This window comes from Heterocephalus glaber, unplaced genomic scaffold, assembly GCF_053883595.1.
Source record: "Heterocephalus glaber isolate CG9 unplaced genomic scaffold, H.glaber_assembly_v1.0 deba00001538, whole genome shotgun sequence".
NCBI classification, from domain to species: Eukaryota; Metazoa; Chordata; class Mammalia; order Rodentia; family Bathyergidae; genus Heterocephalus; species Heterocephalus glaber.
The window spans coordinates 25,406,225-25,423,172 of NW_028258333.1; the positions used below are offsets into that span (position 1 = coordinate 25,406,225).

At 34.3% G+C, this 16,948-nt stretch overlaps 1 protein-coding gene across 12 annotated transcripts in view; it reads right to left on the bottom strand.

Annotated features, from left to right (window-relative positions):
- The window catches only part of Rictor (RPTOR independent companion of MTOR complex 2), a 132,790-nt gene that overhangs the window by 90,778 nt on the left and 25,064 nt on the right, over window positions 1–16,948 (bottom strand). For 2 of the 12 annotated variants that reach the window (XM_087189318.1, XM_087189317.1), the window contains exon 3: window positions 1,611–1,731. The exons of the other annotated variants lie outside the window; for them this stretch is intronic. The gene's annotated coding sequence lies outside the window, so the exon portion shown is untranslated. The remainder of the gene's footprint in view (window positions 1–1,610; window positions 1,732–16,948) is intronic. 12 annotated transcript variants of the gene reach the window in all.

The following is a 16,948-nucleotide window of genomic DNA, read 5'->3' on the forward strand; positions in this document are numbered from 1 at the left end:
AAGTCTACATGGATGACATCCAACTGCCCTTGCATTTGTACTCCACTCATACCTATGCTCCAACTCTGTGTATTACCTGGAATTATTCAAACACAAAAATCACAAATTTCAGCATCTCAACTTTCACTTCTTGTTTTTATGTGGAAAAGGAATCAAATTCCTGTTTGAATCAATCAAAAAGCTGGATAAGATATATTAAATTATAGTTTTCAAGACACTGGCTATCATACAGTAAAGAACAGTGATTCCTGAAAAATGAGAAACACATGTGTGCCCTACAATTTACCAGCTCGTTGCCTTATGAGTTTCCAGGCCTTGTCTCTGGGAGGAAAAACCTTTCTGAGTTGAACAGACACTGCCAAGGAGTCCAGGGAGACCATGGATTACTGAAGAGGATCAGTGTTCAGAAAGAACTCTGGAAATCTAGAAAGGGAGTCCCTCAGGTATTCAGTGAACAATCACCCTTGTATATTTGTGAGGAAATTACCCATGGCCAGGAAAACAATCACTCAAAAGAATTAGAGGGAGAATACCATGCAGTCACCCAGGTCAAGGAATAGTAACTGTTCCTCAAGAGACATATTGAAACACCTCATGGAAATGAGTACTCAGAAAAGCCTTGACTCAGCAGCGGGGAACCAATTAGATATATAAACTAATCATTTCTTTGATACACCTACAAATCTTAAAAGTAAGATTTGAAAGAATCAAAACTGTTTCCAAATAACTAAAGGCCAAAACTAAGATTTTTAGGAATAGAAAACATACATACAAAGCACCTAGCAAGGCAAATTTTACAATGTTTGGTATCCAGTTGAAAATTACAAGCCATGTAAAGAAGTGAGAAAACATGTACCATAATGTACAGAACAATCAATCAATTAAAACTGACCCCAAAACTGGCAGATACTGGAATTACAAAAAAAGGGACATCATAACAGTTTTTATAACTACAGTTCTATGTTCAAAAACAGGCACATGCACAAAAAAATGTAAAGACACTCAAATTTCTATAGCTAAAAGCTTTAATATCTTACATGAAAAATATTTTGGATGGGAAAAACATAATAGTGAACTTGAAAAGGCAATAAACCTAAAATGTAACACAGAAGTACTTCAAGCAGTTTAACATATGTATGTTGTCAAAGTAAAAAGATGCACACAGAACAATTGAAGAATGGATGAAAACTGTGTTACCTGATGAAAACAATAAGCCACTAAATTCAAAAAATTCAAACATCTCCAAGCATAAGGAATGTGAAGAAAACTAAACCAAGAAACATCATTATCAAACTGTTCAAAACCACTGAGAGATAATCTTAAAAGTAGCCAAATTAAAAAGATAAATTACATAGAAAAGAGCAAAAAAAAAAAAATAGGGATGACAGATTTCTTGTGAGAAACAGGTAAGAGTTACTAGAGCAACATCTTTAGAGTAGTGAAAGGAAAAAAAAAAGTTTTGAAAATGTAGTAAACACTGTAGGTTGCTCTGCTACACAGAAACAGGCTACCAGCCAAACAGGTCTCTCTAGGTAGTAGTTTGCTGACCCCTGGAAGAGAAGTGTTGATTTCCACAGGTTGCTATAAACTTTTTTTTTTTTTGAACTCACGGCAATCCTCCTGCCTCAGCCTCCTGAGTGCTGGGATTACAGGTGTGCACCACCATGCCTGGTTTATTCTTGTATTAATATATTCAGCATCCTACTTGTTAAATAAAATGAAAGCACAATCCTAAAACAAAACAAAACAAAAAGCCTTAATATGTTGTTCATATTTTAGTTTAAGAGCCATTATAATTTCCTTTGGATTCTATCTTCACAAATCCAAGGAAATAATTAGAATTAGTATTTTCCTCACCAAATGAAACTGCACTGTTTTATTTTACATTTAGCTTCCATACGGCTACTTTACTCCACTCTGTTTATTGGTAGTTTGGCCATTACAATTTGGTATCAAACTACTAAACACACTGTTTATCTCAGCTATTTCTAATCTCTTTAATGCTGATATCTGTTGAAATCATTCACTTGATTCTACAGTATCCTTCATGAATTTTAGGATATATATACAATACATACATGTAACGGGGGGGGGGGTTTTACTAAGGATTGAACCTTGAATCAGTTATTGCACTGAGCTACATCCCTAGCCCTGTTTTTTTATTTTGTTTTGTTTTTTCATTTTGACACAGGGTCTAGATAACTCATTAAATTGCCCAGGCTGGGCCAGAACTTGTGATCATTCAGTCTTAGCCTCTTAGAGTACTGGATTACAGGCATGCACCACCTTGTCTAGCTAATATATGTTTTCTAACGTGAGTGAAATTCAATTTATCTTAAGTGGCTTAGGATGTATCTTTTTAATTAGTGACTTATGGAGTTATATCAAAAGTGGAATGGTACTTTTTTTTTTGGTACCAGGGATCGAACTCAGGACCTTATGCTTGTGAGGCAGGCATGGTGCCACTAAGCTAAATCCCAGCCCTCAAAAGTGGAATAAAAACCTATCATTGAGTAAGTTCAGATTCCATTAAAAATAATTATAAGATGCCGGGGATTTAGCTCAGTGGTTCCGCAGCCTGCCTCGAAAGCGCAAGGTCCCAAGTTTGATCCCCGGTACAAAAAATAATAATAATAATTATAAGAGGCCATGAATAAATTACTTAGTATTTCTGTTATTATAAATTGAATCTATTTGGAGAGATTGGGGAAGAAAAACTGTAAGTAAACCAATGTATTAAATGATTTAACTATATTCGAGAAGCTTATAATAATCTGTAACTTATTTCCTTAACCTAGAACCCACATCAATTTGCAAAGTCAAGGTCAAGGACTAAAGATAGTTGTGAAACTTAACTACTAAATGCATAACCTAAATATTTTACATCAACTTATCATTAGATTGCATAACTTAAAAATTTTACATCAATTTATCATTAGACTGTCAAGCATTAAACAAAAGCTTTACCAAAGTGACAATATGGTTACTCCTATCAAACGATCCCAGAGGACTAATATTTAAGATGGTTAGCCTGAAAAGATGTATTCCTCACAAAGGTGTATAGATTTTTGCTGCCTATTTTCTAAAGGGACAACTGACTGTAGACATTTTTTAAAAATCTTGATACAAAAATGAAATCTTATATCTGAGTTCATTAACTGAATGCCTGTTGTAATCAGATGCTGTGTAGGTACTGAGAATATAACAATGAACAGGATAGATCTCTCCTTAATGTACTTCACACAGAAGCACAATTATAACTGACAATGAATAACAATAAAAAGGCTATGCACACAACTCTAAAACTGACAGGTGTTAATAATTCAACACTGAAAAACAATAATAATTCAACACTGAGACAAGTGCTTGCCTAATGAATGTCATCATTCCCAACTCAAATCAAAATGAACCAGCTTTCCTACTTTTTTCACCTCTTCCCTCATTTTATTTATATAATTATTGTACCAAGAACCCTAATTAGGGAAGGACTTCAGAACTGCTTCACAACAGCTATTGAAGGAATATATTTCTCCTAAACATTATATTACTTCCCAAACCAATTTAAAATAATTAGGGTTAATTTATATTGAAATACTATCTAAAACTCACCAGCTATAATGTTGCTATGAGGAACTTTAACCTGAAATATCAGATTATAGTTCTGCTGGTAACAAAATGAGAAATTACTGGTTCCTTCCTTACTTGCTAGATTAAAAGTCTGCAAACCTTCTGTAAAGGACCAGATAAAAACCATTTTAGAGAGGCTGAGGCAGGAGGATCAGTCAAGCCCAGGAGCCTGAGGCCAGCTTTGGAAACACAGCAAGACTCCACTGCAAAAAAAAATTATTTTAGTTTACAGGGCACAAACTGCAACTGCTTGATTATTCTGCTGTGTAAGAAATCAAGTACAGAAAATAATACATGAATGAATGTGGCAATGCATACAGTCAATTCAGGGTGCTAAGAAATACCACAGACTGGGTGTCTTACAAACAACAGAAATTTATTTCTCACAGTTCTGGAAGCTGTAAGTCTAAGATGTGAGAATCAGGTCAAGTTCTGGTGAAAGCCGTAGTCCAGAGGTGGTGAACCTATAAGCACATGTATTGTTTGTTCTTCTTTTAAGACAAAAGAAGTTAATGTATGAGTTGTTTTTTCTAAACTAAAACCTCAGTACTCAGGTTTAATTGCAGTGTTGGCACTTTATGATAAATAAGTGGGTTTTGGGTTGCAGTTTGGGGGATTCATCTCTAAAAGGGTTGCCATCACTGGTCCATGGTGCAGACTGTCAATGTGTCAATTTCTCATTTCTTCCTAACGTGGTAGAAAAAGGGGAGGAAAGAAATCTCTAGGGGCCCTTTCATAGAGATTAGAGAGGTTGAAGAAGAATGCCATTCACAAGACTCTCTTTCCTAATATCAACACTTAGGGGTTAGGATTCCAACACATGAAATTTGTAGGGACATAAGCATTTTGTCCATTGCACAAGAGGTATAGTCTGCCAACCCTTAGGCTAAAATAAATAAAATTATATCAGAAAGTGGTAATTTGAGATCAGGGAAATTTTGATACAGGGAGCAGGGAGAATTGATAGGAAGGTAGCAAAAAGAAAAAAAAATTAAGGAGATTTACCTGTCTTTATTTGTGCCTACAGACACAATATTTCCAGTTCAGCTTCTCCAGAGCTGTCTACTGACAATACTACTGTATGAGAAGCATAAAGTACCAATGAGATGACCTATTATGATCATATTCTCTGAAGCCTTTTAGTTTAGAAACCTAAGGCTGCATAATGGAAAAAAAAATGCTTGTGTGTGAGAGCAGCTGGGTAAGATAGCCAACCATTTAAATGTAAGGAAGCAAAATACAAAGGAACTACCAGAATTACAGTGGTTCTTTTTCCTCTTATTGTGTAGCCTGTAAATCCTATGTGTATCTCTCATGAATCTCTAGAAGTAATGTAATATCTGCAGTCAACTCTAAATATCCAGAAACTTAATACTTGGAATGGAAGAGCTAAATACAATTGATTTAAATCATCTTTAATATGATTCCTATCCTTACATCCAGGAGCTGCCCATTTTGCTTGTGTTACCATACATTTTGTTGTTTTACAGAAGAACTGTTAAAAAATATAATGTAGTATTTTCACATACTAGTTACTGTATATAATTAAGAAAAACAAAATACAAATTTTGAAGAGAAATAAAAAATGTGAAGAAATTTATTTTCTTGTCATAATGTCTGCTGTTTTTGGAAATGAACACAGTAACTAAATAGGGAATCAATGTAATGCAATTCAAGGATTCTTAAAAGGATATACACTAAAATATTTTCAGAGAAGTTAATTCCTGGCGGTAAAAACTATGATGATTTATTTTCATTCTTTATATTTTCCAACTTCTCTAAATGAACATAAGAAAGATATAAAATTATGAGTATAACTTTGAAAAAAAATTAATGCAGATACTATGGCTGGGACTAGATTGAAATATCTGCACATCGCTATTGCTTTTTTAAGCAAAAGTGGGGGAAAGTAGTTTAAAATAATTAAATATAACAAACACGTTATATATTTTATGGCATGTGCTACACATAAATAATTTTCTATTGAACAGGCCGGGGATTTAGCTCAGTGGTTTGGGCAACTGCCTCAAAAGGGCAAGGTCCCGAATTCGATCCCCAGTACCAAAAAAATAATAATAATAATTTTCTGAATGGCATGGATATACTAGTCAGTATTACTACCACAAGTTATACATATTTATATTAACATTTATTTTCAGAGTACTTTGAATATAAAAATAATTTTTGTTTAAAATTCTGGAAAATAATAAAAGCCAAAGAAAATATTAAAAATTACTGTGATGGCTAATTTCAGGTGTTAACTGGATTAAGGAATACCTACAAAACTGGTAAAGCATTATTTCTGGGTATGGATGTGAGGATATTTCCACAGGAGACTGACGTGTAAATATGAATGGACTAAGTAGGGAAGATCTGCCCTCCATGTGGGCAGGAACCATCCAGTTGGCTGGGCACCTGGACACAACAAAAACAGAGGAAAGGTGAATTGGTGTCTCTGTCTCTCTCCCTCTCCCCTTTCCCCCTTTTTCTCATGCCTTAGGACATCAGAATATTATAGGCAGCTAAGTTAGATTAAGCTAAGTTATTAATACACAGTCAGAGGGACTGGGCTGTCAAGGAAGTCAGCACAACAATAAAGACATAAGAATTGTGGCTGAAGGCGCATCTGGAGAAGGCCAGGACTTCATGCCTCCCTAAGGGATAAACAATAACTTGAGATTATATTGTAATTAGCACCACCTGGTCCAGTAAGTGCACATAATAAGTTGCCCAGGTGGATGACTAGAGCATCTGGACTCATCCTTTCCCAAAAATGCCTTGCTATGTGACTAGTTTCCCTATTGGATCAGTATTAGCTAAGAGACTATACTTATAATTGTATAGGCTGACTGACCACATTGTACCCATGGTATGACTGCTGGATAAATTTCCTCTGATAAAGGGCCTCAGTGGCCACCCTATTCAGAACCCCTCTTGGAAATCCAGGAGCTATTCTTTTCTCCTTAAAAACTCTCTGAACTTTCTTTGGTTCAATGCCTCTCGACATTATGAGACCATGAACTTGGCATATTTGACATCTAACAGGCTGGCAGTTATATTTTTCCTCCATCAAGAACTTTGAGTTCCTCAGCTATTAAGTACATCAGTGCCTCCCTCCACCACTATCCCTGCTGGCACTATTCCTGAGTATACAGTGTAAACAGACTGTTGTGGGGCTTCTCAACCTCCATAATCATGTGAGCCAATTCTCCTAATAAACTCCTCTCATATATCTCTGCATATATGTCCTACTGGATATGCCTCTCTGAAGAACCCTAATAGTAATGCTTAACCATCCAGAAATAACACTTTTGCATATCAATTTTTAAATCTTTTTAAAAATATATAAAATAGAAACCAATCTTAACTATTCTAAAGTTCATTATCTTACAAGAGTAAGTTATGTCCACACTCAATTGAAATCTACTTTCTAAAACTCACATGCTCAAGTTCACATCCACTGCACAGTATGCACACCAAGAGTCATTTATATCTGTTTCTATATCTACTTATACCAGTTGTATTTCTTACTAAAATGGCATGAAATGATGAACATTAAGTTTTGTAAAAAGTTCTTATACAACTAAGTTGAATTTTTGGAAAGACTTGATAAAAATGAGTTGTTAAAAAGAAAATTGCTGGGCTGGGGATTTAGCTCAGTGGTGCCACCACCTGCCTCGCAAGCGCAAGGTCCAAGGTTCAATCCCCGGTACCTCCCCACCCAAAAAAAATGTTTCCACAGGCCTTGAGATCAATCACCAATAACACACACACACACACACTATATATATATATATATATATATCTTTTTAATTGCTATTGAATTAAGGTAAGACATGTCAGAGACAGGGTGGAGGAACCATTAAAAGCTGGAAGGACTCCATATACACTTCTTTACAAACATCTTTCATTTCACTTGGAATGAAAATTAAAAATCATCAATCAATGAATTCTGAAATATAGACAATTGATCATATGGGGCTCCAATTAATAATCCCACCCTTCAAAGAGTCTTACCATAAAAAATAAACACATAAAAGTTTTAGCTCAAAAAATTTCAAACTTTACATTTTTATAGGTATATCATTATTTATCCCAATGCCGAGTAACTTTTTTTTTCTTGGTACTGGGGATCAAACTCAGCTGAGTAACTTTTTGGTTAACCAATCAACTATCAATCCAGAGTATGCCAGGAAAGAGGGTTTTATACACATACACACACACACACACACACACACACACACACACACACAGTTTTGCAGCCTGATTTCTCCATTTCTCCCCCTTTGGCATCAGTTTTACAGTGATGATTTGTTAAATTTGTATTATATAACACAAAAATATAATAAAATCTCAGCAAGGTATAAAGTAAAATCACAAAAGAAAAAATTTACACATAGTGTCTTACACATCTACTTACAACTTTTCCAACTTTATGATGATGTGAAAGCTAAAAACACTCTGTGGAAACTGAACTTGAAATTTTAATCTTGCTCTGCATTAGCAATAGGTAGTACACTCTCGCACAGTGCTGGGCAGTGACGGTGAGCGACAGATCCTAGGCACCCACCTAATCAAAAAGGCTAAATAATTCATATGCTACAGTATAAAGTACTGTTAAGCTATAATATTTGGCAGGGTAGGCCAGATATATCTTAAGTACATTTTTTTGACAGTACTGGAGATCAAAGTGCTTGCTCGTGCTAGGCAAGTACTCAATCACTGAACAGCTAATACCCAACCCTAAATGCAGTTCTGACATAAGATATTTTCAACTTATGATGAGTTTACAGGACTAAAACTCATCAAAATCTGAAGAGCATCTATATTTGGTTTTATCAAAATGCAAAATATCTGCTCAAGAGTATTAAGAAAATGAGCTGGGTAGAGTGGTGCACACCTGTAATCCAAGCTACTCAGGAGGCTACTGAAGTAGGAAGACAGCAATTTCAAGGCCAGCCTGGGCAACTTAGGAAACCCTGTCTCAAAATAAAATAAAATGGATGGTGACATAACTCAGTGGTAGTGTTTACCTAGCATGCAGAAGGCCCTGGCTTCAAACCCAGAAAGGGAAGGAGGGGAAAAAAAGAAACATAATCCATAATATAGGGGAGTGAGGTAGTCATAATACATATATCTATAAAGACTTTCATAGGGAATATAGAAAGATCATCTAGAAATCAAGAATACAATGATAACCCAGTAAAAAGGGGACAACAATTTTGAATAGAAAAGATGTAAATATGAATGAAATTAAGTATGTGGCCAGTGAGTATAAGATGCCTAACATAATTAAACAGAAAAATATAAAATTAAAACGACATTAACTACCATTACACACTGAAGAGAACGGTTAAAATCAAAAAGACTGACAACACTAAATATTGGAAAGGATATGGAGCATCTAGAATTCTTACACAGGCCAGGGATTTAGCTCAGTGGTGCCACCACCTGCCTCACAAGCGCAAGGTCCCGAGTTCAATCCCCGGTACCAAAAAAAACCCCCACGAAACAAAAAAAACCCTGGAATTCTCACACACTGCTAAAGGAATATTAAATGTTATAATCACCTTAGAGAGTTGTTGACAACATAAACCTATCTAAATTATGATCCAGCAATTCCACCATCAGTTTGAAATATATGCCCACAAATATACTTGTAAAAGAGTATTTATAGGAGCTTAACTTATAATATCCCAAACTGGAAATAACTCAAATGTCCACCAACAGAACTGTGGAGAAACAAATTGCAGTATATATACACACTGAAATAGTAATCAACAAGAAAAAAAACTGACATAACATGGATCAATTTTGAAATTATTAAAAGAAACCAGACAAAATAGTACCTACCATATTATCCCATTTACATGTAATTCAAAGAGAGGTAAAAGTAATCTCTAATGATAGAAATCAGACAGTGGTTGCAGGGAGATAAAATATGAAAATAGAAATAGGTAGAAAGGTTTAGGCAAAGGGATGAAAATCTTTAGCTTGTTTAGAGGTAGTAATTACACGGTGTATAACTATCAAGTGCACACTTAAAGGTATACTTAAAAACGTATATTTTGTTAGTTATAGCTCAACAAAAAGTTGGCATTGTACCAGTAAAGCTCTTTTCACATCCATAAAAAATTACAGATTGAGTATACTATATCTAAAATGCTTAGGACCAATAATATTTCAGATTTTGGAATATCTGCATTTACATAATGAGATATATTGGAGATGGGACCTAAGTGTAAACATGAAATTCATTTGTTTCAGATAAACCTTCTTCACACAGTCTGAAGATACTTTTATACAACACTGGTATGTTAGCAGTGTAAATTTGCATTTTCACTGAGACCTGTATTTGTGTATATCTGTATATACATAAACATTTAATTTTGAAATGGCTTCAATATACACTTCAAATGACTTGCTGCAATCAACTATGTGGCCTCAAACTTGTGGTGATCCTCCTGCCTCAGTCTCCCGAGTGCTGGGATTACAAGAGTGCATCATCACATCTGGTTTTTGGTTTTCTTTTTTTGGTACCGGGGATCAAACTCGGGACCCTGTGCTAGTGAGGCAGGCGGCGGAACCACTGAGCTAAATCCCTGGCCCTACCACATCTGGTTTTGACAATGGTGCTGAAGTAGAAAACCTGAGCTGCAACTGGTAAACTGCTGGAGTCTGGGTGTAGACATCTCAGAGTGAAAGATGGCAAGGGAATCCAGACATTGGGATTGGCCAGGCTCACTTCTGAGTCTTCCCTTTAGGAATCCAATTAACTCTCACAAGGAAAAAAAAAAAATCCCATTGTGCTTCTAGCACAAAGAGAAGAAAAGGAACCATTTTGAAAGAGGGGCAAGCTTTTCTCTGTAACAAGACCTGCCTCAGGAAAAACTGTATAACCAGATCCTAATCTGCTGATATTTTTGAGTAAATCATAAATGACCTGGGGGAAAGGAAATGCTCAACTCATACAAACTTCAGACTTCTATGTGAGAAAAAGAGAAAATCCAACTCTATTCTACTTTAGGCACTCTGCCTCACCTAAGGAAAGAAGATGGTGGGGAATGAGGTCACAGGCTCACTAGAAGAGGAAAATAGAATGCTGCCTCTCCTATAACCTTACCATCACATTACTGAAGCCCTATTTGTAACAGTTCCTATTACAGGCACTATATATCATGTCTGGATATCAAAATACATACATATGTGGGCTATGGTGGCACACATTTGTAATTCCAGCACTTGGAAGGCTGAGGTAAGAGAATCATAGCAAGTTTGAGGCCAGCCTGGGCTACATGACAGCCTTTCTCAATTAAAAAAAAAAGTAAAATACACACACACACACATAAATATAAATAATTACATTACCAGGCACACTAAGAGGCAAAAAACACACAATTTGAAAAGATAGTGCAAGTATCTGAACCAGATAAGGTAGGGACACTGGACTTATCAGAGCAGACCAGGAATGTAAAATAACTGATTAATACAGGCTAAGGGCTCAAGTGAATAAGGCAAACAGCATGTAAGAACAGATGGACAATGTAACAGAGACAGAAATTCTAAGAATGCAAGAAATGGTAGATATCAAAAATACTGTAAGAGTAATAAAGAATGCCTTTGATATCTTATTAGTAGACTGGACATAGCAGAGGAAAGAATCTGAGCTGGAGGATACATCAATAGTAATCACTAAAACTAAAATCAAAGAGAATAAATAAAGACTGCAGAAAAAACAGAGCAGAATATCCAAAGCCTGTTGGACAACTACAAAAGGATCACATATGCATAATCAGAATACCAGATAGAGAGGAAAGGAACAGACGGAACATGCGAAACAATAATGGTAAGAATTTCCCCCAGATTAATGACAGGCATCAAACCACAAATCCAATTAAGAGAACAGCAAGTAGGATAACTACAAAATAATAACAAAAAACAAACTAAAAACCCCAGGGACTACAGAAAATCAATGATACGGGAAAAAATCCTGAAAAAAGTCACAGGGAAAAACAAAGAATAAAATGTACCTATAGAGGAATAAAGAGAAGAATTACATCTGACTTCTACTCAAAAGGAATGCAAATGACAAGAGAATGTAGTGAAATATTTAAAGTGTTGAGAGAGAAAAACCACTAAACTAGAATTGTGTGAAAGTATCCTTCCATAGTAAAGGAGAAATTAAGACTAAAGATAAACGAAAACTGAGAAAAACTTGTTTCCAGTAGAACTGCCCTGCAAATCTCAAAAGATCTTTAAAAGGAAGGTAATAAAAACATGGATTTTCACAAAGAAAAGAACATAAAAAAAGAAAAAAGTGAAAGTAAATTAAGAATGGTGAACCATGAAGCAATTCTTGGGACAGATACATGGACAGCAAAATGTCACTAGGTTCCTTAAATTCGGGACCTGACAAGCTCTTTGTTTCTCTGCCCAATTGAAGGGAAAATCCTTGTTATTGTTTAGAAATCTAGCTCAGACTAGGTGTGCAAAGGTATTTCTCTAACCTACAAACTGCCTTCTCTGTTCCCATGACACATTTTTCATACTTCTGTATAGCACTTATCACATGGTACATATACCTGACTTGGCAGTGTTCCGATTTATACTAACTGCACTATAGTAGTCATAAATACCACCTCCTTTTACTATCAAATGTATACAAAGATGCATTTTAGTAATATGATTACAAATGATGTGATGATCATCACAAGTATAGTTTATAGATAAGCTTCAGCTGTTGCTTGTTTTGCTTACCACTAGATCTGCTCTATTATCTCCTCCCAGAGACTGGAAGAGACTAGTTTATTGGGTTCCTGTACCATTGTCCTCCTCTTATAATGATAATGGTAGGAAGAGGTGTGGCAACTTCTGCAGATCTGTAACATATTAAGATTGTCTTCCCAATGACTCAGGGGTTCAGATCTCTTTTCTACTCCAACTTTAGACTAAAAATTTTACATTTTACAAAAATATAGCATCCTTTTATGATTCCAAAAGATCAATGATTTTAAGTGATTTCAAGGGGTAAAGGGCATTTATCAATGGGGAAAAAAGTCCTTGTTGAAGGTTTATCATTTGTACTTTTGGATAAATTAAGCAACTTGTAGCAGCTCACTGATGAAATTGTTTTAAAATTCTATTAACAAAAGCAATGCCTTTAATTGTTTCATCATGAACATGTTATATATTATAACTATCAAAGTACAGAACATTAAAAATAACTAGAAGCAGTTAATGATTTGTTTGAACAGAAAATCTATTAAAAGCTGTATGAATGCATTATTTTAATAATTAGAAGCTATAATGTATGTTTTCTTTTATTTTGAACATACTATAATATGAATATTCTAAATATTTTAAAATTAAACTTTTAAATGAGAATATTCCTCTCAAAGTTCTAAAGAAAATAAACTATAACACTAGGTTATATTTATCCCTTTTATTATAATGGGGTGGTGCTGGGGATTAAACCCAGGACCTTACATGTTAGGCAAGTGCTGTATTACTAAGTCATCCTCTAGCCTTAATAATTTTTTAAAAATTAAATATATTACATAAAGAACAGTTATGGTCTATCCTGGAAGTAAATCTATGTATCTACATGGGTTTTTAAAATTTCTACGTTTTATTTAGTCAGACATTTCATGTTCATCGTATGCCATACACAGTACTGTCCAAACTGCTAGGTTAGGAAACAATATTAAACATAAGATATGGTCTTGTCTCATTCCTAGAAATAAAAATTAATTGGGGGAAAAAGGAGGGAAATAATAGTAATATAGTAGTGAGGTAGATAGTAAATATGTAGAAACAAAATAAAGATACAAGTGATGATCCTTTACTAGATTTTAAGACAAGTAAAGACAAGAAATCTGTTCACTAAAGCATCCCATGCCTCTGACGTAATGTTAGGAACATGGTAGGTTCTCAGTAAACACTAGATGAAAAAAATGACAGAAAAACTGAGGGAAACAACCATCATTTAGAAGATATTTAACACTGGAGCTTAAGGGGGATGTAGCTCAGGGGCACCTCACCTGCCTCAGAAGCACAAGGTCCTGAGTTTGATCCCCAGTACTGGGGAAAAAAACAAGCAAGTCTTACAGGCATATAAAATGTGAAAACAAAACAAAGCTGCATTCTAAGGACTAAAACATGAAAAGAAATTTAGATATCTTTTGGGAACAGTTAATTATTAAGCAACACATTTATGCAAGTGAATGGTATGAACAGTTCTGTGTTTTATAAAGACAACTTTGGAGAAGTCATACAAGAAGAGAAAAACAAGTTTACACCTTTTAAAAATCTCCATCAGTAATGAATTGGATGTGGTAGGAAATGAATGCACCCCAGATTTGATTGAATAAACAAATATTTGTGGATAGAAAATCACAGAGCAATACATATAGTTTTTGAGGAAATTTTCTATTTTAGTAGTGAGATATACACCAAAAACAAATGTCAAAACTTCACAATATTAGATGTAAAATGATGAACAAAATAATTGGTTATTTGGTTATGTATTGAAAGCAGACTTACACAATCAGTTTTCAAACTTATGCCCTCAAAGAAAATGTTAAGTTATTATTTTAAAAATACCAATTTTAGAATCAAGTATGCCTGGAAAGTGATTCACTGTAATTTGAACTTATAGAAAGTACAACAGCAGTTCTTATAGACACTGAAATTTGAAACATGCTGAAAATTCTACCAAAATGTTATGAAACTATGATAGCTCTCTGGATTGTCTGATCTGAACTCTAGAAGAAATAAAAACCTGTACTATGAAATACTCTTTGGTATCATCTTCAAATACATAAATGAAACAACACACACTGCCACAAAAATCGTAATTACTAACACAAAGCCCAAATCACTGTACTAATGTATTTACATAATATTCTTTTAAAATTCCACCCCAATTAGGTAGAAAATATTGTTATTGTTCTGTTGTTACCAAATGAGATTTAGAAACATTAGTTTTCTACCTAAAGTCACAGAAATCCAAGAAGATGGCAATGAGATTTGAGCCTGTGCAGTATGTTTCTCAAGCCTGTCCTTTATTCCTCAATATACAATATACTACAGACTCCCTCTATATTGTCTTTCATAGGACAGTTACATTTACTTACATGATTATGCGGCAATTACTTCTTACAAGTTTGTTTTAGTTCACCCTAAAATCTGAACAGTGGGAGATGCCTATACTCCCAGCTACTCAGGAAGCTGAGGAAGAAGGATCACTTGAGCGCGAGTTTGAGACCAGCCTGGGCAACAGAATAGGACCTTGCCTCAAAAACAAAACAAACAACGTCCCCCCCACCCCGCCGCCAAAAAAAATGCTAATACCTCAAAAACAATGGTTGGCACACACCAGTGACTCAAAAAATATTTAGTAACTACATAAATATTCTATTTGTAAGTAAATACATAAAAATTTTAAAATATACTAAGTTCTGTTTCTTGGTCTGGCTGCTTTCTTCACAAGTTTGTCAATGTGTAAAGATTCACTGATCAAAACATGATAAATTTACCTCTCTCTAGGTATAACCTGATACACAGTTAAAAAAACATTTTTATATATTGTCAGATATTATAGAATAATATTCTTTTATAATAAGCAGGAATATGTTACTTAAACTTTTCATAATCTGGCATTTATAACAGTCTGGAGGTTAAAACTGTGAATACTAAAATATTAGAATTTATAAAAGGGAAATACTGCCTTGTGATTAGTTATAATAATGATAGTTATAGTACAGATATACATAAAGAGCAGATATAAAAACAGATCATGCTGCCACAAAAGTTATGTCCTAAATTTTGAGAGCCAAAAAGATACAAAATAATCTAATTCCTCCAACCATAACCAAACATTTTTGTACTGCTTTGAAAAGGAATCTCACATCCTAAGAACAAATTTATTTAACATAACTAACAACATAATACAGCTTGTCTACTCATATCTGTCTAATATAAAAACTTTTAAACAGCACTGCCTAGCAACACAAAAAGAAAGAAAAAAGTAGATAGAATTTAAATAATTGGCCTGGTAAGTGGTTAAGGCTATTTACCTTCAGAAAAATCACATTCCTGACCACTGGCTGAATCACTTTCTTAAGCAGTATATTCACATTCATGAAATACTAGAAAGATATGTTCTGGGTAATACAAGTTGAAGAAAGAACTGAATCCAATCACATACTTTGCTTAATTCCCTAATTATTTCATCCTTGTCTATTTTTACATGGTAAGTTACTAATAAACTTATAAAGATTTTTTGGCACAGAGAAGGAGAAAATGGGAAGGAAAAAATAGGTAAGAGCTGCTATGTGGAAAAAATTGCATCAGTACTTTCTTATAGTTCACTTCTTTCATAATAAAACTAGAATAGAATATAGTACTTGGGTTCCTAATACCTATTAAAAGAAAATTTATAGTAGAGAATTGAACCAAATTCACAAAACATTTTTGCTTTAAATAGAAGTATATGCAAAGTATTCATAAAAGCCATACTCTAGGTTACAGACAAATCTGTTGTTCAAGGGCTGGGTAAAGCTCAGTGGTTCTGCCCCCTGCCTATCAAGCGCAAAGTCCTGAATTTGATCCTTTCAAAGAAATCTTTGGAACACACTTGTTTTAATGTTATTTTTCTGCCATTATAAAATATGAAAAGTACAAATTTCAATTAGAACAACCTTTTCTGAAGTGGTAAAAATGACTAAAAGCAATTTTTACTTAGAGATTACAATTACTACGTGTTCTGCTACAATTTCCATATCAATTATTTTATTTTATAAAGATACTTGTAAAATCATTAAGCTCCCTAATTAGGAACCCTTTTTATAAGAGAAAAATTGTTTGTCTTTAAAACAATTCAGTATTTAAATGAATTCTGTGATGAAATGAAAAGACCTGTGCCTAAAGGCTGAGACAAGGATACATACCCAGTCTATTAAAATTAAGTTAGCTGTATATTTTGTATGTACACCTTCTTCCATGTCTGTTTTTCTCTATGAAACAGAAGTGGTTTAGATCACTTGTCTGAAAAGTAATGTCTATAAATGTAGTTAAACGCTTCCCTTTGAAAAACTAATAAGGGAGGTAAAGGTACAAATACACCTTGGCTACAGTATACTTGATTTGAGTATGGATTACAAACCTAATAACTATGTTATTACTATGCTATCTTACAGTCATTCCATTTGAAATTCTGATTCCATGTTTTGTTGTATCATTTCAGTATTTTTTGTTACTCACTCTTCTTATGGATCTTACTCTTCTGTCCAGTTTCCTAGTTTTGAAACATTGCAGTACT